Source organism: Balaenoptera musculus, chromosome 2 (assembly GCF_009873245.2).
Source record: "Balaenoptera musculus isolate JJ_BM4_2016_0621 chromosome 2, mBalMus1.pri.v3, whole genome shotgun sequence".
NCBI classification, from domain to species: domain Eukaryota; kingdom Metazoa; phylum Chordata; class Mammalia; order Artiodactyla; family Balaenopteridae; genus Balaenoptera; species Balaenoptera musculus.
This window is the reverse complement of record NC_045786.1, coordinates 41,674,770-41,698,784: the sequence shown is the minus strand read 5'-3', so window position 1 is coordinate 41,698,784 and position 24,015 is coordinate 41,674,770. Positions and strand designations below refer to the sequence as shown.

General features: G+C 42.0%; 1 protein-coding gene across 6 annotated transcripts in view; it reads right to left on the bottom strand.

The window, feature by feature from the left end:
- The window catches only part of KLHL25 (kelch like family member 25), a 50,731-nt gene extending 49,784 nt beyond the window's left edge, over positions 1-947 (bottom strand). For all 6 annotated transcript variants that reach the window (XR_005018896.1, XM_036844709.1, XM_036844706.1 and 3 more), the window contains exon 1: positions 837-947. The gene's annotated coding sequence lies outside the window, so the exon portion shown is untranslated. The remainder of the gene's footprint in view (positions 1-836) is intronic.
- Positions 948-24,015: the final 23,068 nt, after the last annotated feature.

The following is a 24,015-nucleotide window of genomic DNA, read 5'->3' as shown; positions in this document are numbered from 1 at the left end:
GGTGAACAGGACAGCCGGGGCCAGAGAAGGCTTGATCTGGACCTGCTAGGGTGGCGGCCACCCTGGGGGGCAGGTGGGCGGGGCTTAGGACGGGTGACCATTCCTCTGCTGCTCCACAGCTCTCTAAACAGAAACGAGGGGCCCTGTCAGGTGGGACGTAAACGGCCGGGGCACAGGAGACTCCGGGCCGGGCTCGCGTGTACGACCTTTCCCTTGATTAAACCCCTCTGCCCTCGCTCTGCTCGAAGCAGGCAGCCATCTGGCCCTCGGCGTCAAGTGCGCGGGGACTTCGCCCGGCCCGCGGCGCAAAGCCGGGCTGCTCACATCCTCAAAGACAGACAGCCTCCTCTTTCCAGGATCGATAGTAATTTTTTAAAAAGAGAGTCTGCGGACTCAATGAATCAAGCACTCCCAGGGGAAAGAGTTGCAGCTCCCGCGCGCTACATCCATTTGCAAAACAATTCATTCTCTCGCTCAGAGCTTTCAGCAAATACCCTCGCCGGGTCCCCAGGCACTCACGAGGAGGGAGGAGCGGGGTTGGGGAGGGGACGGCTCTCTACAGACCTCCACTCCCCACCATTGTCCCCGACTCCAGCCCCCCGAGACCCCGAGGTGGCCGAGGCGGTTCCAGGGACTCGAGCACCGCTGTGCTGCTCGCGGGGCACGCGGTCCCGCGAGTCTCACTCTGCCGGGGGCTCCCACGGCGGGGCGCGCAGGACCCGGCGCTCCCGGTCCCGGCCCGGGGTGGGGGGTGGTGACAAGTGCCAAAGCCGGCGGCCAGGCGCGCGGCTAGACCGGCCCGAGGACGGCGCCCCCAGCCCAGCCCGGGTACTCACCGCTCGGGGCGTCGCCACCCGCCGCGTTCAGAGGCCTCTAGCCGCCCGCGCGAGGCTCCGCAGCCCTCGCCACCGCCGCTCCCCTCCCCCGGCTCGCAAAAGCCGCTGAGCGCGCTGCTACTGCGGTACAGCAGGGACGCCGCCAACAAACTAGTTTCTCCGGCCTTCCCGCCCCGCCTCCCGGCCCGAAGCCAATCAGAGGCGGCGCCTCTGTGACGGATGGGCAGCCGAACCCGTAGGTAAGCCCGCAAGAGGAGAAAGGGGTGGGCGCTGGGCTTCCCCGGCACAGCGAGGGGGGGCAGGGAGAGGAAAAGGACTTCGACCAGATTCTTAAAGGGGCAGGCCCCTGCCCGCCCCCGCGGCCGAAGTTTGCGAACAAAACCCGACTGTGTTCCAGAGCTTTCCGAAGGAGGGAGCTCTGTAGATTGCAAATGCGTCTTCTGTACCTGGTCTGCGGAGACACACCTTTAGTTGTGAAAGCGTTAAGGAAACCGTTTCTTTTTATTCTGAGCTCGTTTCAGTGTTCGGGATTTTCTTCAGCCACTGAACCCCATCTGTGCTTGGAATATGTATTTTTCAGGGTACTTCAGCTCTCCTACCGGTGTCATTTCTCACTAAGTTCCTTTGTAACCCGACCTTCAAATATTCATTCATTCATTCATTCATTCATCCATTCATTAATTCACTCCACAAACATTTGCTGGATGCCTGAGCGATGGGCTAGGCTCAGAGTGGGGAAAATTATCTATAATTTCTAGTTCTTGCTTTCTGGATTTGCATCTCATTCCACCACTTCAGGTTGCTGTGTATCCAACTTCATCAGTAACGTGGCAGGTAAAAAGTCCTCATTGGATTATCTGAGGGATTAAAGGAGACAAACTCCTATGACAAAGTAAGTGTGCAACAAATGTCCTTTCTTTCCTCCCTGCCGCTGAAAATGGATAATTCAGGTAGGATACAAAAAGGATGCAAAAAGCCCTGGTAAAGTACAGAAAATGATAAGCGTTGTAAGAGCCAAGCATGGGGCGGGGAGAATTCCCAGGAAGCACAGTTCACACTGATGGGAGGTGCAAGGAAGTTTATTGGGGAGGTGATGCTATTGCACAAAAGATTTGGATGAGGTGTAGGATTTCGACTGGTGGAAACTGGGAAGGAGAGCCCATGGGTAGGAAGCTGTTTAGATTGGACAGAAGAGATTCCAGGCTTAAAAAGCTGTAAGATGACAGGGAAGACACTAGGCATTTTGGGGAGAAACAGCATGGTGTAGAGGAAAGGGTTTGAATCCCAGCTCTACCCTCAAGAGCTGTTTAGGACTGGAGGCAGAGTGCTCAGGCTCTCTGGGTGTTGGATTCTTACTGGCGAAAGGTGGATTCTGGAACCTATTTTGCAGGGTTATTGTAAAGATTAGATAAGAGCACGCATGTAATGGGCCTGGTGCCTAATAAGTGCTCAATATAGATTTGTGTCTCCATTTGGCCTAGATCTGGAGATGGGTAAAACACGAAGGTTCTGTTAGTCAAGAGCAGTCTTGGCCAGAGGTAAGAAGCTAGCCACGTGTGCTGCTAAGGTGCCTTCCAAGGGGAAAAGGAGGCATCAAAATAATTGGTCCATTAAAGAAATGACACAGATCACATTTGTAATTTTAGCCTCCTGCCAATTTTCTAGAGCTTGAGTATTTATATAATTGTGAGTTGGATGAAGCTCCACATACCAAATTGATTCTTAGCAAGTTCATAACCATTGCTTATTACTCCATTGAGACTCTCTGTGAAATTATAAGTGCCAACCATCTAAAATCTGGTCCACATTATCATTTTTTCCCCTCCTCAACTCCAGGCTTAAATTAGGTACTGGAATAAATTAAAATTAAATGTAGGCAATGGAACAAAATCAGACCAAGAACACTTGTTGAGTCATTGAATTTAGATATGATTTGAAGGGAATGGAGAGGATGGAGCTTGCGTTGCCATCTGTCTCAGTTCTCGCTGTAGACCCTGGAGCACAACCACCATCATAGCCCCTACCAGCCAATGCTGTAATGACCCATGTACCTGTTAGTCCTCCCCACCACACAGGGAGTCCTGGGAGGGCACAGACCATGACAAGCTGTGTAGGCAACTCGGTTCCTCACACAAGTTGTGCACACAGTTTTGCAAAACTATGAATAAATCTCATCTCAGTTAGAATCAGATTTTGCAACATTATGACAGAGAACCTAAAATAACTGTGAATTTTAAAAAGACAGAAGTTTGTTTCTTGCTCATGAAAAATAAATCTAAAGTTAAGTAATCTATGACTAGTTGGCATCTCCACAGTTTTAAAGAGCATGGGCTCCTGTACTTCCATTCTGCCATCCTTAATGCTTGGTTTCCTTTTGCTGATGCCTCATGATTCAAGATGGCTGCTGGAGCTCCAGCTATAACATCTATCTTTCATACAGCAGGAAGGAATAAGAGTAGAAGAGCAGATGTGTGCCTCCCAACTGTGTTAGCTCCATTGAAGCAAGCTGCAGAAGTCCCATATGATACTTCCATTTGTATCTTATGTAGACGTTTATATGAGTACATTGCCTCTCCAAACAGAGTCAGGTTTCTTTTATCAAGAAAGAGGGAAGAAATTCCTGGTGTCAACGAACAGTCTTGGCCCACACCTTTTGTTCCCCTCCTGGCATTGCCATCTGTCCAGTATTTCAGTAGTTCAGAATCTAAGGTCTTAGAAGTTCTGAGATGATGTACAGAATTCAATACATATTTGTTAATAGATGATTGAATTCTTGGTTCTTCTACCTCTCTGGATGTTCCTTTCCAGTCGCCTCTGTTGATTTCTCCTCACTTCCCAGATTTCCAAATATTGGAGTGCCTGGGAAGTGACTACAGATAAACAAAACCTCTTCCCTCTGTACACTCAGATCTAGGTGATTTCATCCAGGCCCATGCCTTATGTTCAGATAAACATAAGACAGCTCCCATATCTGTGCTCCCACCGAACTTCTCCAGGAACTTCAGGCCCGCAGGTGCATCTGCTTACTCGACACCTTGGCTTGGATGTCTAGGGGCACCTCCTCACCTTAGCGTGCTTCCATTGAGCTCCCGATGCACTACTTTGCAAAAGACATCCTGCTCCTTCAGTGGGCTTCCCTATCTCAGGAAAGTACAAGTCAATCTTTTGCTCAAATAAAAAATCTTGGCACCATTCTGTTTTACCCTACCTCCAATCCGTGTCCAGTCCGAGCACTTCATACCACTTTATCTGCCACCACCAAGCTGGTCCAAACCACCATCATCTCTCCTCCCCTGGGCCATCCCAGCAGCCTCCTGAAGCATTTCCCATCTCTGCTGCCTAGAGTCCAGTCTCAAAAGCAGCCAGAGGGAGCTTTTTATAATATAATCTGACTGTGTCCATTGTCCCTGCAAAATCCTCCAGTGGCTCCCATCTCACTCAGAACGAAGGCCAAATTCTTCACATTGGCCAACAGGCTTGACCCCATCTGGCCTGGACCACCCCTCACACTTCATCTTCCACCACCCTGCCCCTCACTCACTCTGCTCCAGGCCCACTGACCCCCTTTTTTTCTTTATAAATTTATTTATTTTATTTATTTACTTTTGGCTGTGTTGGGTCTTTGTTGCTGCATGCGGGCTTCCCTGGTGGCACAGTGGTTAAGAATCTGCCTGCCAATGCAGGAGACACAGGTTCGAGCCCTGGCCCAGGAAGATCCCACGTACCACAGAGCAACTAAGCTCGTGCGCCACAACCACTGAGCCTGCGCACCTAGAGCCCGTGCTCCGCAACAAGAGAAGCCCCCTTCAAACAAGCCAAGCCCACTCCCACTGCTGGGGCCTTTGCTGACTCTAGCCAGGAAGCTCTTCCCCGGATGCCCACGTGGTTCTCTCCTGGCTTCCTCAAGTTTCTGCTCAGATGGTACCTTCGCTAAGGCCTCGCTGACCACCTGCTTCAAAGTAACCACATTCCCCACGCTGGCAACTCCTAGCCCTCTCTATCTCCAAAGCACTTACTTCCACCTGAAGTTATGTATATATTATATACAGAGTGAGAGAGAGCTTGACAGAGAAGCAGCCTTGACATCTGGAAGCTGGCCCTGCACGCACAGCTAGGCTTTGCTGTTCTCCCGTTGAATGGAAACAATTTAGTAGAACGTCACCATCAGACAAGGTCCCTCTGTGACCACGATGTGGCAAGACAAAAACAAGATCACTCCGTTATCACGTCTGAACGCAGCAGAACATGAGCATCGTCCAAGCCACAAAATACCCAAATCTGTGTCTCCTGGGTAATAGGAGTGACTGCTTTTTCTTTATTAATTACAGCTTTGACCTCCATCTGGTCCCCCTCCTTTTAGATGAGATTTACTAAGATACCCTACCATAGACTCATTACTGCTTTCTGGCAGCACCCAATCCAGGTCAAAGCCCCACTTTCTTAGGCCCTCTTCCACACCACCCAGCCAAAGCCCAAATCCTGTTCTAAGTTCTTCCTAACACCCTTGTGCTGAGGTGCCCTCGGTTCCCCTATGGTGTGTGGGCTCCCTTGTTGCAACAAGTAATAAACCCAACTTGTTTATCTATAGGTATTCCTGGTTGACAGTACAAATACACAAATATTGGCAGTACAAACACACACACACACACACACACACACACACTTTATTTGGTGTGGGAGGATCTGATTGGCTGCCTGCTCTCCCAGGATGTAAGTTCCACGAGAACAAGGCTTTGTATTCACTGCTCCATTTCCAGACCTAGAACAGTGCCTGGCTCATAGGAGGCTCTCCATACATATGTATTCAATGAATTCAGAATGAATTGCAGGTAGTTTTAGGGGCAGTATTAGCCACCATTAAGTCAGTAGTTTCTGATCTCAGTGTTGGATAAATTCAATCAAATCTTCCATTTTTGGTCAAGCTCCCCCAAAATGGAAGCCCTGGTCAGGTGGGGCCCGCCCAGGGCAAGGCTGTGGCAGGAGATGGCTTTGTCAGCTTTGGTTCCCAAGGGAGAGGCTGGGAGGCGACAACTGCCCTTCTGAGGGAGCAGCTGGGATCAAGGTCACTGGTGAGTCATCACTTCAGCTCTGGGTGCACAAAGGAGCAGGGCAGGGCTGGGGCTGGCAGGGACAGAAGCTGTGGGAGGCGGGACGGTGTCCTGCCCTCGCCTGGTGGCAGTGTGGGCACTGCATGAGGAAGAAGCTTTCCGGATTTGCTGCTCCTTCTACCCCAAGATGCTGCAGCCACTTGCCGAGCTCCATTCAGCGGTATCCATGAAGCCCCTTCCCCAAAGGCACTCTCCCCGCACTGCCAGAAATGCCACCATTAGCTCTTTGCTCGACACAGGGGGACACTCATGCTTCCGTACCAAGCAGTACATCCTGGCGGTGTGGGAAGGGCAAAGAGGGTAATGGCTTTGGTCTTGGGGCAGCGGGCATGTGCAGAGCCGTCAGGAAGGAGGTTCAGACATCCAGGGCCCAGCAGTGGCGGAGCTGGACCAAGAGGGGTGGGAATGAGCTGCAGGAAGGAAGCTAAGAGAACATCACAGAACAAATGCCTCCTTTGAGAAATGTTGCCCGGGGCCTGCCCCACTCCCTTCCTTCTCACAAACCAGAGGCAAAACACAGTATGGAACAATGGTTCATAAACAACTGTTGAAGATGCAAAACAGTGTGGAGAGTGTGCTACCTTTGGGGCCCGAATTGGGAGAAATCAGAAAAGACACTTGTCCATGCGTGGATGTAAATGAAGATGCCCTGGGAGAACGTTGGGAAAATGAGTCCAGTGGTCCCCTGTGGGTGAGGAGGGGAGGAGGGGATGATGCAGGGCAGAGATGGAGACAGTGCTAGATAGTTAGAGAGTTTGATTTCTGAGCCGTGGGAATCTATCGCTTACCCCCAAAAAAGAAAAAAAATCATTTAAAAACCAGTCAGAGGGGACTTCCCTGGTGGTGCAGTGGTTAAGAATCCGCCTGCCAATGCAGGGGACACGGGTTCCATCCCTGGTCCAGAAAGATCCCACATGCTGTGGAGCAACAAAGCCCGTGCGCCACAACTACTGAAGCCTGTGCGCACTAGGACCCGCATGCCGCAACTACTGAGCCCACGTGCTGCAACTACTGAAGCCTGTGCGCCTAGAGCCCATGCACCGCCACAGGAGAAGCCACCACAGTGAGAACCCCATGCATCACAACAAAGAGTAGCCCCTACTTGCCGCAACTAGAGAAAGCCGGAGTGCAGCAACGAAGATCCAACACAGCCAAAAAACAAAAACAAAACCAGTCAGAAGCTTCAAAATGAAATAAAGCCCTGTATTTCTATGCACAGATTAGGATGGGAGAAGAGGGAGGATAATAAAGATTCGTACTCTAGGTATATAGTCTGGAATTTTAGAAAAGTATATTCAGGTTTTCTTTGTATAATAAAAAATCATGTTTAACGGAAAGGCAGGAAGAAAAGAAGGGAGGGAGGGACAGAGGGAAGAAAAAAGGGCATTTGGAGACAGCATAACCACCTGGGTTTGTATCCTGGCTCTGCCACTTACCGTGTGATCATGAGCGGGATATTTTGCCTCATCTGAGCCTCAGTTTCTTTATCAGTAAAGTGGGGATACTGCTACCGCTACTGCTACTACTACCGCTGCTGCTACTATTACTACTGCTACTACTGGTACTGCTACTACTACTGCTACTATTACTACTGCTACTACTACTGCTGCTGCTACTACTGCTGCTGCTACTATTACTACTGCTACTACTACTGCTGCTACTATTACTACTGCTACTGCTACTACTGGTACTGCTACTACTACTGCTACTATTACTACTGCTAATACTACGGCTGCTGCTACTACTACTGCTACTACCACTGCTGCTACTACTACTGCTGCTACTATTACTACTGCTACTGCTACTACTGGTACTGCTACTACTACTGCTACTGTTACTACTGCTGCTGCTACTACTACTACTGCTACTGCTACTACTGCTGCTGCTACTACTACTGCTACTATTACTACTGCTACTACTACTGCTGCTACTACTACCACTGCTACTACTACTGCTACTACTACTATTGCTACTACTGGTACTGCTACTACTGCTACTACTACTGCTGTAACTACTACTAGTTCCTACTACATAGGGTTCTTGAAAAGGTGAAATTAAGAAAAAAGAACTGTGAGGAGCACTTAGCCCAGAGCCTTGGACCTAATAAACCCTAAAATATTAGCAGCTGCAAGTACACCCAGGTGTTTGTCAAGTGCCAAGGAATGTCCCTGGGTAACTTACCCTAAGTGTTCAATTAATTGTAATTATTATTTGGGAATTCCATAACTTTACAGGCGGTCTCTGGTGACTCCCCAGCTAGAGGGGCAAGAGCCCTGTACCTCTCGCTTGCCACCCCTGAAAATCTGTCCCAATTAGGGGTCTGATCCCTTCGGGTTTTTGGGGCAGGGGCCTTCACCCATCAGGCCCTCACCCGAGCATCCCTGAAAGCAGTGGGGGCCATGGCCAGGACAGGACTGGAGGATTCCTGAGCCTGGCTCCCGAACAGCTTCTCCAGGCATATAGACAGTGTGCCCTGTGGGATTTTATTCCACACTCAGATGAGTCCATGCCTAGCCGAGTGGGAGTGGTCTCTAGAAGTTGTTTAAAGGCTACAGGCTTTGTTCATTGATGTGCTGATTTAAAAAAATGTTGATTGAATGCCCAGCAGATTCTAGAACAATGCTGGGAGTTGAGTAGATCTGGATGGAGATGGGGCACAGAGGTGAAAAAAATCATATTCCTTGGGGTGAGGAAAATTCAACACGGGTAGAGAAAGCTTCCCAAGGTATAAATAAAGAGCTGGCATGAAAAACTGCAGAGACAGATTTCAGAAAAGAAGAGGAGCCCCAGGAAGAGTATGGCATTTAGTGGGAGGAGAGGGAGAAGGGAGATGGGTGGTGTGGGGAGAGGAGAAAAGACCAGAAGGTAGGGAAGCGAGTGACTAACTCTCGATTAGCTGTCCTGCCAACTGTCCGGCTACAGAGCCTACCCAGGCCCACAGCATAATGAAAACTCAAGACAGGAAAAACCAGGCATGAGAGTGGATAAACTGTGAATGTGTATTCACACAAAAGGTTACTGCACAGCAGTTAAAAGCAATGAGGTATCTTTATGTGTCAACATGGATACATCTGGAGAACATGATGTTGAGTGAGAAAAGCAATTTGCAAATGGATACATAGGGTACAATCACGTTTATGTATATTATAAAATCTTCCAAAGCAATACTATAAAGTATATATAGTGTTTGCACATAGTTGTTTATATTATGTAGATATAAAAATACCTTGGGGCTTCCCTGGTGGCGCAGTGGTTGAGAATCTGCCTGCCAATGCAGGGCACATGGGTTCGAGCCCTGGTCTGGGAAGATCCCACATGCCGTGGAGCGACTAGGCCCGTGAGCCACAATTGCTGAGCCTGCGCGTCTGGAGCCTGTGCTCCCCAACAAGAGAGGCCGCGATAGTGAGAGGCCCGCGCACCGCGATGGAGAGTGGACCCCACTTGCCACAACTAGAGGAAGCCCTCGCACAGAAACGAAGACCCAACACAACCATAAATTAATTAATTAATTAATTAAAAAAAAAAATACCTTGTAGGCATAGACACACACAATATGCTTTGGGATAACAAAATATTTTGAGAACCTCAATGCTATTGAAGATTTTCTGGGAAAATACAGGTTATCAAAACTACCTCGAAGAGGTGTAGGAACCATGAAGGGCTCAATGACAATAAAAGGAGTTTAAAAAGCTATTAAAAAAGATCAATCCACCAGAAAGATAGAATGACTTTAAATGTGCATAGGCCAAACAACAGACCCTCAAAATAGGTGAAGTAAAAACTGATAGAGCTGAAAGGAGAAACAGACAAATGCACAGTTATAGTTGGGGACTTCAGCACTCCCCTCTCCGCAACTTATAGAACTACTAGAGTTCTAATCAGCCTCTAAGATCAGAGATACAGGAGACCTGAACAGGATAATCAGTCATCAGGCTCCAATTCATATTTATAAAACATCCCACCCAACAACAAAATATAAATTATTTTTCAAGTGCCCATGAAATAGTCACCAAGATAGATTATCTCTTAGGCCATAAAATAAACCTCAACAAATTTCTTAAAAAATGAAATCACTTCAATTAAAAAAATAGGTAAGTAAAATGAAATCATACAATGTTCTCTGACCATAATGGAATCAAACGAGGAATCAATAACAGAAAGACAATTAGAAAATTTCTAAACATGTAGGAATTAAACAACTCAGTTCCAAAAAACAATGGGTCAAAAAAGAAGTCTCAAAGAAAATAGAATACACACACACACACAATCGATCTCAATAAGACATCTTTTAAGACATCTTTTCAATGTTAAAAGCCACAGAAGTCCAATTCCCTGTAAAAGAGTTGTAAGCAGAGAACCCAAGGTCTTGGTAAGAAACTTTTTGGCATAATGAAAAGAGGATTGATTTGATGTGCACCAGCTAGTAAATGCCCCATATTTTCTCCCTCACAGGAGCAGAGCAGATCTTCAGGAAATGAACACATGGCTGGCCTGACAGCGTCTGCTACACCCCCTTCTTCCCACATAATTTCTTACTGACTTTCCTCCAAGGTTATCACGGTATCTTTGAATTGTTTCCAGATGCACACTTGACTTTGAGAGCATTTCTACTTTTTGTTTGTTTGTTTTTTCTTTTTTACACCGGACATGGCTGAGAACTGTTTGTAAACTGAAGTTCTTCATGGTATCATTTGTATAAGAGTGAATCATGGGCAATGAATAAAGTACACTTCTGACAATTACATGTTACAGAACTGAATGAAAACAAAAAGTACAACGTATCAAAATATGTTGGGATGCCGCAAAAGTGGTGCTGAGAGGGACATTGATAGCGCTGAATGCTTATATTGGAAATGAGGAAAAGTCTCAAGTTAAAAACCTGAGTTCCTACCTCAAGAGATTAGAAAAAGAAAAGCAAAATAAACCCAAAGCAAGAAGAAGGAAGGAAGGAATAAAGACAAAAGCAGAAACCAATGAAATGGAAAATAGGAAAACAATAGAGGAAATCAATGAAACAAAAATCTGGTTCTTGGGGGAAAAAATCAATAAAATTGATAAGCCTGTAGGAAGACTGATGAAGCAGAAAGAGAGAAGACATAAATTATCAATAATAAGAATGAAATAAGGGACATCACTACAGGTTCTGTCAATCTTTTAACATTCAACAGAGTAACAAAACATTTTCCCCCCTTTTTGTTAAAAAAATAAGGGATGAGTTTCCAAAACTCAGTGTGGAGTGTTACAGAAATAATTAAAGGAAAGAAATGATAATCACAGAAGTTATAATTCTTGTTTGAGGCTCCAGAATAATAATAACTTAAAAAAAATCACTGATACCATGCTTACAGGGTACACACCTTGGTGTGCCTGTGAGCAGAAGTTTTAATTTTTAATACCAAACAATTCCAAGATAAAAACAATTTTAAATTATGGCAGTGCCATATAATACAAGGTGCTTGTTGGCATATGTCATCTTTAAGCTGCATTCCACAATGTATAATTCTTTTGTAACATACAATAGAGTAGCAAACTCTTTCTTTCTATTTTTTGAAAAACAAGGGGCACCGTAGATCTTTTACAATGAGGATAATAAGGTTATACTATGAACAACTTTACAGTGATAAATTTGACAACTTAGAAGAAATGGACCATTTCCTCAAGAAAACCACAAACTACTCAACAAAGATGAAATAGACAATTTGACTAGTCTTGTAGCCACTAGAGTAATGGAATTAGAAATTTTAAAACTCCTGAAAAAGAAATCTCTAGCCTCAGATAGATTCACTGGAGAATTCGACCAAACGTTTAAAGAAGAATTAATACCAATTCTACATAATTTCTTCAGAAAACAGACAAGAAGGAAGCACTTCCCTATTTGTTTTATGAAGTTAGTATTACCCTGATACCAAAAACAGTACCAAAAATGAAAACTATAGACAAGTATCTCTCATGAACTCAGACACAAAACTCTTCAACAAAATGCTAGCAAGTAGAATTTAGCAAAATGTAAAAAGAATTATGTACCAGGACATAATTCATTCAATGAATGTACCAGGACATAATTATGTACCAGGACATAATACATTCAATGAATGTACCAGGGATTCATTCCAGGTATGCAAGGCTGGTTCAACATTCAAAATCAATCAATGAAATCCACCATATCAACAAGCTAAAAAACAAAAATCATATGATTATAGCAATTGACATAAAAAACATTTGACAAAATCCAACACCCATTTGTGATCAAAACTTTCAGCAAGTTTGGGATAGAGGGGAAATACTACAACTTGATAAACAGCATCTATGAAAATCCTACAGCTAACTTTATACTTAATTTTGAAAGACTGGCTGCTTTCCCTCTAAGATGGGAAACTAGGCAAGGATGTCCACTTTCACCACTCTTACTCAGCATGGTACTGGAAGAGCTAGCCACTCCGCAAATCTAAGAAAAAACAGATAAAAGTCATACAGATTAGGAAGGAAGAAATAAAACTACCTTTATTTGTAGATGTCATGATTGTCTGCATAGAAAATTCCACCCCCCCCCCATTACAAACCCTCTGAGAACTAATAAGGATGTTCTCTGAGGATAAGAGATCATTCATAATAATCAAGTGCATTTCTATATAATAACAATGAACATGCAAAATGGAATGGAACACGATACCATTCACAGTCACTCTAATGAAAATAAAATACTTAGATTATACACTTAACCAAACACGTACAGGATCTGAATGCTGACAATTGCAAAATGCTGATGAAAAACATCAAAGAAGAATTACATAAATGGGGAGACATACTGTGTTATTGATTGGAAGACTCTATATAGTAAAGATGCCAACTCTCCCCAAACTGATTGATAGGTTTAATACCACACTTATCAATATCTCACAAGGTTTTTTGTAGACACAGACAAGCCTTTTCTAAAATTTATATGGAAAGCCAAAGAAAATAGATAGCCAAAATAATTTTTTAAAAGAAGAACAAAGTGGGAAAAATCAGTCTACCTGATTTCAAGACATTATGTGGCTACAGTATTCAAGACTGTGTGTTAATGGCAGGGGGATATACTTAAGATCATAGGGAACCCAGAAATAGACCCACACAAATATGCTCAACTGTTTTTTGACAAAGGTACAAAAGCCATTCAATGGAGGAAGGACAGCCTTTTTAACAGATGGTGCTAAAACCGTTGGACATCCAAAAAGAACCTCTTTCGACCTAAATCTCACACTTTATACAAAAATTAACTCAAAACGGATCATAGACTTTAAATGTGAACATAAAGCTATAAACTTTTAGGAAAAAATAGGCAAAAATCTTTAGGATTTAGAACTAGACATAGAGTTCTTAGACTTGACACAAAAAGCATGATCCATAAAAGGAAAAATTGTTAAATTGGACTTAATTGAAATTAAAACTTTTGTTCTGAGAAAGTTCATGTGAAGAGGAAACATTACACACTGGGAGAAAATACTTGCAAACCATATCCAACAAAGGACAAATTTCTACAATGTATAAAGAACTCAAAACTCAACAGTAAAAACAACAAACATTCTAATTAGAAAATGCATAAAAGACATGAATAGACATTTCATTGAAAAGGGTATAAGATGACAAATAAGCATATGAAAAGGTGTTCAACATCATCAGTCATCAGGGAAATGCAAATTAAAACCACAATGAACACCTGAAACTAATATATTATTGTATGTCAATTATATCTCAAAGGAAAATAAAAACCACATGACCTCTTATTATCTATCTATCATAATGACCAAAATAAAAAATAGTGACAACACCAAATGCTGGCAGGGAAACAAAGAAACTGGATCACTCTTACATTTGCTGGAGGGAACATAAAATGGCACCATCACCCTGGGTAACAGTTTGGCAGTTTCTTATAAAATTGAATACGCGGGCTTCCCCGGTGGTGCAGTGGATGAGAATCTGCCTGCCAATGCAGGGGACACGGGTTCGAGCCCTGGTCTGGGAAGATCCCACATGCCACAGAGCAACTAGGCCCGTGAGCCACAACTACTGAGCCTGCGCGTCTGGAGCCTGTGCTCCGCAACAAGAGAGGCCGCGATAGTGAGAGGCCTGCGCACCGCGATGAAGAGTGGCCCCCACTTGCCGCAACTAGAGAAAGCCCTCGCACAGAAACGAAGACCCAACACAGCCATAAATAAATAAATAAAATTAAAAAAAAAAAAATTGAATACGCACTTACCATACAGCCCATCAATTGAGCATTTATCCCAGAGAAGTGAGAACTTACATTCTTACAAAAACCTGTATGCAAATGTTCATAGCAGCTTCACTTGTAATAGTCAAAAACTGGAAATAACTCAGATATCCTTCAACAGCTGGATGGTTAAACAAACTGTGGAACATCCATACCATAGAATACTACTCAGAAATGAAAAAGGAACCAGCTGTTGCTACACACAATGACTTGAATGAATAGCCAGGAAATTATGTTAAGTGAGAAAAGCCATTCCTGAAAGGTTACACACTGTGTGGTTCCATTCACGTAACATTTTTTAAGTGAAAAAAAAAAAGAAATGGAGGACGTATTAGAGATTTCCAGGGATTAGAAAAGGGGAGAGGGAAGGGGTATCAGGAGGGGTGTGGGTTTGATTATAAAAGGGCAACGTGAGGGATCTTTGTGGTGTTGGGACTGCTGAGTAGCTTGATTGTGCTGCTGGATACACGAACACACACAGGTGATAAAATTGTATAGAGCCGCACACATGTGCACGCACAGACACAGACACACACACACACACACACACACACACACACACACACACACACATACAGAGTACAAGTAAAACTCAGGAAACCTGAATAAGACCGTGGATTACATCAATGACAATATCTTGGTTCTGATATTATACTATAATTTTGAAAATGTTACCTGGGGTAAATTGGCCAAAGTGCACAGAGAACCTCTCTGGACTATCTCTTACAACTGCATATGAATCTACAATCACCTCAACAGAAATTTCAATTTAAAGGGTTTTCAAAAACTTACTGACCCTTTCACTCTTCCGCCCGTTAAAAAGATCTGATTTCATATGATTTTACAGAACAGATAATTTCCCATGCTATTTAAAGTGTCTCAGCAAATATGAACAGATTGAAAACCACCCAATTCATTTCACTCAAATAATGTCAACTCTAAAACCACACATGGAACCCTAGTGTATAAAAAAGATCTAAAAAACAAAGCATCTCTGGTTGAGGAAGAGAGGAGAGCTTGTACTCACCTACTTGCTTTCCCCTCTTCCCCCCCACCCCAATTCCTATTCCTCACCCTCAAGTACATTTGGGGCCTCCGTGGAAACTAAGGGCCATACAACTCACTGTTTGAAAATCACTACTATTGTAATGCCTTAATTATTGAGAATCATAGCTGTGAAAATTCCAAACAAAACACTAACAAACTGAATTCAATTTAAAACAATTATCCGCTATGACAATGAGGTAGGGTTTATCTCAGGAGGGTGAACATGGCATAAAAATAGAAAATATATTAATGTGATATGACATATCAGTAGACCCAATAAGAATTCCACATGCTAAGTTAAGAGGTACTAAAAAATTTTAGTAAACTTAATGCTTATTGCTGATTTTTAAAAAATTTTATTTATTTATTTATGTAATTGAGGTATAGTTGATTTACAATATTGTGTTAGTTTCAGGTGTACAGCAAAGTGATGCAGTATATATACTTTCAGTATATATACTTTTATATATGTATATGCACATATATTACATATACATATATACATGTGTATATATGTATACTTTTTCAGATTCTTTTATAGGATATTACAAGATATTGAACATAGTTCCCTGTGCTATACAATAAATCCTTATTTCTGATTTTTAAACATTGCTAATAGAAGAAAATTTCCTTAACCCGACAGACAATCAGGTAAGGAACTATTTCTGGCTCTTAATGACATGAACTTCAGCTTGGGAAGCATCATCTTTTGGAGGGTCTGGTAAGGACTTGTATGGATAGGGCTCCAGGTGGGGGGACCAATCACAGGGCGAGGATTCACAGCAGCGCTTGCCGGGGAGAGGTAGTTCACTGGAGCGGTACCTGACGTTGGCTTGAGCCATGAAGGTAGAAGAGATGTTGAAAGTGACTGCAAGGTTCAGAGGGTGAATTGAGGAGCAATTTCAGACTCAGAAATGGAGCAGAGGCGGAAGAGCAGGTTTGGTGTGTAGGGAAGAAAATTCCTGTTTTTGCCCATACTTCCACAACGCCACAGGTGATGTGAAGTGTGGAGAAATACTACTTCCTCAAAGAACACCCATTGCTTTAGACTCAAGGTCTTCTAATACCCCAGGGAAATTTTTTTAATCATGAGCAAAACTTGGATTAATCACATGTCCTCTAATAAATGCTAGAGTTTGAGAATATGGATTCTAAATTCCAAGTGGCTGCTGGAGAAATAGCAAAGTGCGGTCTTGCATCCCTATAAAAAAACTCTACTACACGAGGCTGCACAATCAGAACAGTGAGAAAGGTAGGACAATAATTACTAGTATCATAATTATCATTATCATCCTCTGCCCATGAACTAACAACAATGAGAGAATATACCGCTTTTGCTGAAAAGCAAAAGTCAAAAGATAGGGAGGAAAAGGGAAAGAAACACACTTTTTCTTCAATCATGGAGAAAACTGGGAGCTAAGTATGCCAGAAACATTTTAGGGGTAAAGGGAAAGGTTCCAGTAGGACAGATGACAATGGGCTAAGGGAACTGAGGAGACCCACTTGTCCCCAAATTTGCCCCTATTAATCCTGGTTCCCAAATCTTCCTAAATCAATTGTTAATACTTTTGGCAAGGGTGGCATAATAACATTTGTGAGCCTTAGAAAAATCAAGTTTCTATGGGGCACAAGAAATGACAGAGAAAATTTCCCTTACTTGGATTTTGTCTAGGCTCTGGTGGCAGATTTAGAGTGGGATTGGATTCGCGGAGGAAACAGGAGTAGGAGTTGGGGGTGGAAGTGGCTCTGGGGAATCGTGACTCATTCTCTGGAAAAGGAGAGGATAAAAGAATGACAGAAGAGATCCTCAAAGAACCTAAAAAAAACCTACTTTCAAAGTAGGTGATTAAATGTGATCTCATTTAATCTTCAACTTGTGAAGTTCCCTGCAAGTCCACCTTGGAAATCCTGGAGGGCCACAGTATAAGACTTCAGAAGGCCACTGAGCACTCCTAATTTTAGAGACAACACTTCCCCTCAAAGCACATTAAAATGTATCCATGAGCCAAACAAAATGTAATTCATATAAAGCCCAGAAAGGGCTTAGGGAAGTTGAAATTGACTAGTTGCCTAGGTTCCATCTTATAGACATTTAAACACATATTCATATTGATGTTTGAGTTGCCTTTTTCTATTTTAGAGCCCATGCATTTCCCCTGGTTTCTAACATGTCAGTAGGTCCTTTAAAGCTCATCAACCTTAGTTAAGGAAACGAAAATGCCTTGTGGATAAAATGACCAAGAGCTCTAACGTGCCAGCACAAGCTCCTGAATTCCCAGAGAATGTCCTGGCAGAATGCGACAAAAATGTGGGACCAATGGTGGCAACACCAAACTTAGAAGACTTATCTTAGGCAAACAAACAAAATGGGGCTGTTGGCAAAATGAGTGGAGGGTGAGAGGCAAGGGATTTGGGTGGGGGGGAAGTGGGTGATGGTACTCAAATAGCTTGCAACCAACCCCAGGGAAACTTCACCCAAATTCCTCAAAAAAATAGACAGTTTTCTTTTGCTGTGGGTGAGAAAAGCTCTCCTCCATTTTGACTGACACATCTGTAGAGCAGATTCTCCCAACACCAAGTCTGAGTGGACGGAAAGGAGGGTCAGAAGCTCCACCACTCAATTTGTAAAGTTTCTCACCTCTTCTTTCAGATTCTGGCCTCCAGGTGCACTTCCAGAGTCCAATCCCACCCAGGGAGCATCTTTGGCTTTTCCCAGGAGGCCTGCAGAGTGGTCTGGTGGCATTAATTCTACCACTCATATTTATCTTTCAGTTTACAGAACAGGTCTTAGCACCTTTTCAATCACACCTCCAAGGGAGGGATACTTCTTTAGACAGGACCTGGGCTAGGCTGGAGGGAAATGTACAGCATGAATGAAATGAAACAGAAATGGAAATTAACAGCTCCAGAGCCCATTGGGCATTGAGTATTTTTGTTTTGTTTTGTTTTGTTGCTTTTAAGTAATCAGCCTTGAGCTGCTCATCCATGGGCTCCAGAGCCAAGCAACGTTTGGTGTTTTTTGGTGTTGTTGTTGTAAATGGCATTTGTTTAAAATTTTCATTTTCTATTGGTTTGTTGCTCCCATGTGGAAATAAAATTGATTTTTAAACAGACATTTTTCCCTCCATGGTCCCTTATAAATTCACTTATTAATTCTAATAATTCATCTATAGATTCTTTTGAATTTTCAAAGTACACAACCATATTCTCTGTAAATAATAACAGCTTTATTTCCTCCTGTCCCATCCTTATAGTTCTTATCTCCTTCTCATGCTTTATTGAACTGCCTCGGACCCAGGTACATTGTAGGTAGAAACGGTGCTCATAGCAACCTTGTTTCCTTTCTGACTTCATGGGAAAAGCATTTGATACTTCACATTTAAGTGTACTGTTTAGTGTAGGCGTTTATTTTTTGTTCATTTTATTTATTTATTTTTGATGGTGGCAACTTTCCATTTTATTTTATTTATTTTTGAAAAATCAAAGTGTAGTTGATTGAAGATGGTGGTGTGGGAAGATGCAGAGTTAGCACCTCCCCAAAAACAGGGTGCCTGCCAGCGGCTGGTGGGGGACTCTGATGCCCAAGGAGACGGGAGGAACCCCAAAGTGACCCGCCACCCCACACCGCTTGCAAGATCTTGGTTCACGAGCCCGGGATTGGGCCAGAGCTCCTGCCGTGGGAGCTCCAAGTCCGAACCACTGGACTAACAGAGAACCTCAGACCCCAGGGAATATTCATTGGAGTGAGGTCTCCTGGAGGTCCTCATCTCAGCACCAAGACCCAGCTCTACCCAACAGCCTACAAACTCCAGTATTGGAAGCCTCAGGCCAAACAAGCAGTAAGACAGGAACACAATCCCACTCATAAAAAAAAAAAAAATTGAGATGGCAAAAAAATATGTCATAGATGAAGGAGCAAGGTAAAAACCTACAAGACCAAATAAATGAAAAGGAAATAGGCAATCTACCTGAAAAAGAATTCAGAGTATGATAGTAATGATGATCCAGAGTCTCAGAAATAGAATGGAGGCACGGATTGAGAAAATACAAGAAACAATTTTTTTTTTTTTAGGTCCCATTTGTTTATTTTTGTTTTTATTTCCATTTCTCTAGGAGGTGGGTCAAAAAGGATCTTGCTGTGATTTATGTCATGGAGTGTTCTTCCTATGTTTTCCTCTAAGAGTTTTATAGTATCTGGCCTTACATTTAGGTCTTTAAACCACTTTGAGCTTATTTTTTGTGTGGTGTTAGGGAGTGTTCTAATTTCATTCTTTTACATGTAGCTGTCCAGTTTTCCCAGCACCACTTATTGAAGAGGCTGTCTTTTCTCCATTGTATCTTCTTGCTTCCTTTATCAAAGATAAGGTGACCATATGTGTGTGGGTTTATCTCTGGGATTTCTATCCTATTCCATTGATCTATATTTCTGTTTTTGTGCCAGTACTGTACTGTCTTGATTACTGTATCTTTGTAGTATAGTCTGAAGTCAGGGAGCCTGATTCCACCAGCTCTGTTTTTCTTTCTCAAGATTGCTTTGGCTATTTGGGGTCTTTTGTGTCTCCATACAAATTTTAAGATTTTTTGTTCTAGTTCTGTAAAAAATGCCACTGGTAATTTGATAGGAATTGCATTGGATCTGTAGATTGCTTTGGGTAGTATAGTCATTTTCACAATATTGATTCTTCCAATCCAAGAACATGGTATATCTCTCCAGCTCTTTGTATCATCTTTAATTTCTTTCATCAGTGTCTTATAGTTTTCTGCATACAGGTCTTTTGTCTCTCTAGGTAGGTTTATTCCTAGGTATTTTATTCTTTTTGTTGCAGTGGTAAATGGGAGTGTTTCCTTAATTCCTCTTTCAGATTTTTCATCATTAGTTTATAGGAATGCAAGAGATTTCTGTGCATTAATTTTGTATCCTGCAACTTTACCAAATTCATTGATTAGCTCCAGTAGTTTTCTGGTGGCATCTTTAAGTTTCTCTATGTATAGTATCATGTCATCTGCAAACAGTGACAGTTTTACTTCTTCTTTTCCAATTTGGATTCCTTTTATTTCTTTTTCTTCTCGGATTGCCATGGCTAGGACTTCCAAAACTATGTTGAATAGTAGTGGCGAGCGTGGACATCCTTGTCTTGTTCCTGATCTTAGAGGAAATGCTTTTAGTTTCTCACCATTAAGAATGAGGTTTGCTGTGGGTTTGTCGTATATGGCCTTTATTATGTTGAAGTACATTCCCTCTTTGCCAACTTTCTGGAGAGTTTTTATCATAAATTGGTGTTGAATTTTCTCAAAAGCTTTTTCTGCATCTATTGAGATGATCATATGGTTTTTATTGTTCAATTTGTTAATATGGTGTGTCACATTGATTGATTTGCATATATTGAAGAATCCTTGCATCCCTGGGATAAATCCCACTTGATCATTGTGTATGATCCTTTTAAAGTGTTGTTGGATTCAGTTTGCTAGTATTTTGTTGAGGATTTTTGCATCTATATTCATCAGAGATATTGGTCTGTAATTTTCTTCTTTTGTAGTATCTTTGTCTGGTTTTGGTATCACAGTGATGGTGGCCTCATAGAATGAGTTTGAGAGTGTTCTTCCTCTGCAAGCTTTTGCAAGAGTTTGAGAAGGATGAGTGTTAGCTCTTCTCTAAATGTTTGGTAGAATTCACCTGTGAAGCCATCTGGTCCTGGACTTTTGTTTGTTGGAAGATTTTTAATCACAGTTTCAATTTCAGTGATTGTGATTGGTCTGTTCATACTTTCTATTTCTTCCTGGTTCAGTCTTGGAAGGCTATACCTTCCTAAGAATTTGTCCATTTCTTCCAGGTTGTGCATTTTATTGGCATAGAGTTGCTTGTAGTAGTCTCCTAGGATGCTTTGTATTTCTGTGGTGCCTGTTGTAACTTCTCCTTTTTCACTTCTAATTTTATTGATTTGAGTCCTCTCCCTCTTTTTCTTGATGAGTCTGGCTAATGGTTTATCAATTTTGTTTATCTTCTCAAAGAATCAGTTTTTAGTTTTATTCATCTTTGCTATTGTTTTCTTTGTTTCTATTTTATTTATCTCTGCTCTGATCTTTATGATTTCTTTCCTTCTACTAACTTTAGGTTCTGTTTGTTCTTCTTTCTCTAGTTCCTTTAGGTGTAAAGTTAGATTGTTTATGTGAGATTTTTCTTGTTTCTTAAGGTAGGCTTGTAGTGCTATAAACCTCCCTCTTAGAACTGCTTTTGCTGCATCCCATAGGTTTTGGATTGTTGTGATTTCATTGTCATTTGTCCCTAAGTATTTTTTTATTTCCTCTTTGATTTCTTCAGTGATTCCTTGGTTATTTAGTAACGTATTGTTTAGCTTCCACGTGTTTGTGTTTTTTACATTTTTTTCCCTGTAATTCATTTCTAATCTCATAGAGTTGTGTTCAGAAAAGATGCTTGATATGATTTCAATTTTCTTAAATTTACCGAAGCTTGATTTGTGGCCCAAGACGTGATCTATCCTGGAGAAGGTTCCATGTGCACTTGAGAAGAAAGTGTAATCTGCTGTTTTTGGATGGAATGTCCTATAAATATCAATTAAATCTATCTGGTCTATTGTGTCATTTAAAGCTTGTGTTTCCTTATTAATCTTCTGTCTGGATGATCTGTCCATTGGTGTAAGTGAGGTGTTAACATCCCCTGCTATTATTGTGTTACTGTTGATTTCCTCTTTTAAAGCTGTTAGTGGTTGCCTTATGTATTGAGGAGCTCCTATGTTGGATGCATACATATTTATAATTGTTATATCTTCTTCTTGGATTGATCCATTGATCATTATGTAGTGTCCTTCCTTATCTCTTGTAACATTGTTTATTTTAAAGTCTAACTTATCTGATATGAATACTGCTACTCCAACTTTCTTTTGATTTCCATTTGCATGGAATATCTTTTTCTATCCCCTCACTTTCAGTCTGTATGTGTCCCTAGGTCTGAAGTGGGTCTCTTGTAGACAGCATATATATGGGTCTTGTTTTTGTATCCATTCAGTGAGCCTGTGTCTTTTGGTTGGAGCATTTAATCCATTCACGTTTAAGGTAATTATTGATATGTATGTTCCTATTACCATTTTCTTAATTGTTATGGGTTTGTTTTTGTAGGTCCTTTTCTTCTCTTGTGTTTCCCATGTAGAGAAGTTGCTTTAGCGTTTGTTGTAGAGCTGGTTTGGTGGTACTGAATTCTCTTAGCTTTTGCTTGTCTGTAAAGCTTTTGATTTCTCCATCGAATCTGAATGAGATCCTTGCTGGGTAGAGTAATCTTGGTTGTAGGTTCTTCCCTTTTGTCACTTTAAATATGTCATGCCACTCCCTTCTGGCTTGTAGAGCTTCTGCTGAGAAATCAGCTGTTAACCTTATGGGAGTTCCCTTTCATGTTATTTGTCATTTTTCCCTTGCTGCTTTCAATAATTTTTCTTTGTCTTTAATTTTTGCCAATTTGATTACTATGTGTCTTGGCATGTTTCTCTTTGGGTTTATCCTGCCTGGGACTCTCTGCACTTCCTGGACTTGGGTGACTATTTCCTTTCCCATGTTAGGGAAGTTTTCGACTATAATCTCTTCAAATTTTTTTTGGGTCCTTTCTCTCTCTCTTCTCCTTCTGGTACCCCTAGAATGCGAATGTTGTTGTGTTTAATGTTGTCCCAGAGGTATCATAGGCTGTCCTCATTTCTTTTCATTCTTTTTTCTTTATTCTGCTCTGCAGCAGTGAATTCCACCAGTCTGTCTTTCGGGTCACTTATCTGTTCTTCTGCCTCAGTTATTCTGCTATTGATTCCTTCTAGTGTATTTTTCATTTCAGTTATTATATTGTTCATCTCTGTTTGTTTGTTCTTTAATTCTTCTAGATCTTTGTTAACCATTTCTTGCATCTTCTCAATCTTTGCCTCCATTCTTTTTCCGAGGTCCTGGATCATCTGCGCTATCATTATTCTGAATTCTTTTTCTGGAAGGTTGCCTATCTCCACTTCATTTAGTTGTTTTTCTAGGGTTTTATCTTGTTCCTTCATCTGGTACATAGCCCTCTGCCTTTTCATCTTGTCTCTCTTTCTGTGAATGTGGTTTTTCACAAGAAATGTTTAACAAAGATCTAGAAGAACTAAAGAACAAAAATACAGAGATGAAAAACACAATAACTGAAATGAAAAATACACTAGAAGGAATCAATAACAGAATAACTGAGGCAGAAGAAAGAATAAGTGAGCTGGAAGACAAAATGGTGGAAATAACTGCCAAGGAGCAGAATAAAGAAAAAAGAATGAAAAGAATTGAAGACAATCTCAGAGACATCTGGGACAACATTAAATGCACCAACTTTCGAATTATAGGAGTCCCTGAAGAAGAGAAAAAGAAAGGATCTGAGAAAATATTTGAAGAGATTATACTTGAAAACTTCTCTAACATGGGAAAGGAAATAGTCACCAAGTCCAGGAAGTACAGAGAGTCCTATACAGGATAAATCCTAGGAGAAACACACCAAGACACATATTAATCAAACTAACAAAAATTAAATTCAAAGAAAAAATATTAAAAGCAGCAAGGGAAAAACAAAAAATAACATACAAAGGAATCCCCATAAGGTTATCAGCTGATTTTTCAGCGGAAACTCTGCAGGCCGGAAGGGAGTGGCAAGATATACTTAAAGTGATGAGAGAGAAAAACCTACAACCAAGATTACTCTACCCAGCAAGGATTTCATTCAGATTCGATGGAGAGGTCAAAAGCTTTTCAGACAAGCAAAAGC